General features: G+C 41.2%; 1 protein-coding gene across 2 annotated transcripts in view; it reads right to left on the bottom strand.

The window, feature by feature from the left end:
• The window catches only part of EOGT (EGF domain-specific O-linked N-acetylglucosamine (GlcNAc) transferase), a 59,284-nt gene that overhangs the window by 2,215 nt on the left and 55,868 nt on the right, over nucleotides 1–1,201 (bottom strand). The window lies entirely within an intron of this gene.

The raw sequence follows: 1,201 nt of genomic DNA, 5'->3' as shown, positions 1-1,201 counted from the left end.
TTAGCTTTTTTCAAAACAGAATAGGACCAAGGAATGGAGAAGGCTGACCTTTATCAACTGAGTCTGAATTACCTTATTCTGTGAGAGCTGGGACTTATGGAAGTAGGGAACATGTCAAAAGAGGAAAACTCACATCTTGTCCAGTCAAACGAGTAACAGAAAAGAGGTAGGGCTATACCCCGTCAAAGGTGGGAAACTCGCGAGACTTAGAAAAACAAGCATTGCATGGAGTTCCAGCTCTCACATGTTGTACTGTAATGCTGCTGGATCTTATAGTGAAGGTCTCTGGGTGGTCCCAAAAGGTTACTTGGCTGTAGCCCAATGCAGTCTGGACCCACCCAGCAGCACCACAGAAGAAAAGATGTGGTGATTTGCTTCCATAAAGATTAGTCAAGAAAACTCTACAGGACAGTTCTACTCTGACACACAAGGCTTCTCTGTGAGTCAGAATCAGTTCAAGAGCACAAGCTACCAACATTTACAGATGCAGACGTGGAGCTGAGGGTAGGCAACTCATTCATGGTCACTGAGCCAGTAAGTGGAGGAAGCAGAAATTAAATCCTTGGAGTTGGACTCTAAGGACTGAGGTTTTTCAATTTTTTCTTGTTTGCTCTCATCAGCAGCTTTATAGGTGACAGAATTAGCAATGTGCACCCCTAAAGATTATAGCCTGAAAAAAACCTATGGGCCAATTCTTCTCCATCACATGGGGTCTCTATGAGTTAGAATTGGCTTGATGACACCCAACAACAAATATGCACATATTCATAAAATGATTTTGCAGGGGATCAGAAGTTCATGACAACGTTTTCTATAATCTCCAATTTAAATACTGAGTCAACACAAAGTGGAATACTATGAATGGTTAAAGAAAGACAATGAATCGGCAAAGCACCTCATAACATGGATGAACCTGGAGGACATCATGCAGAGTGAAATTAGTCAATCACAAAAGAAGCAAAGATTACATGAGATCACTGTTGTAAAAAGTCAAGGAAAGGTTTTCACCCTAAAAGAAACATTCTAGCAGGAGCAAAGGGTGAGTAATTCACTTGCTAAACAATAGACATGTGATAACTTAGGTGAAGGGGAAAGCAAGATACAATAAAAGTGAGGAAAGCAAAAATTGATGGTGGAATGGGAAGCCATTGGGAGGAGAGCAAGAGTGAAAGGCAAAAAGTGCCCTGATATCAACTGAAGA

This window comes from Chrysochloris asiatica, unplaced genomic scaffold, assembly GCF_000296735.1.
Source record: "Chrysochloris asiatica unplaced genomic scaffold, ChrAsi1.0 scaffold00080, whole genome shotgun sequence".
Lineage (NCBI taxonomy): Eukaryota > Metazoa > Chordata > Mammalia > Afrosoricida > Chrysochloridae > Chrysochloris > Chrysochloris asiatica.
Note: the sequence above shows the minus strand (reverse complement) of the source record. Positions and strands in the feature narration are given on the sequence as shown.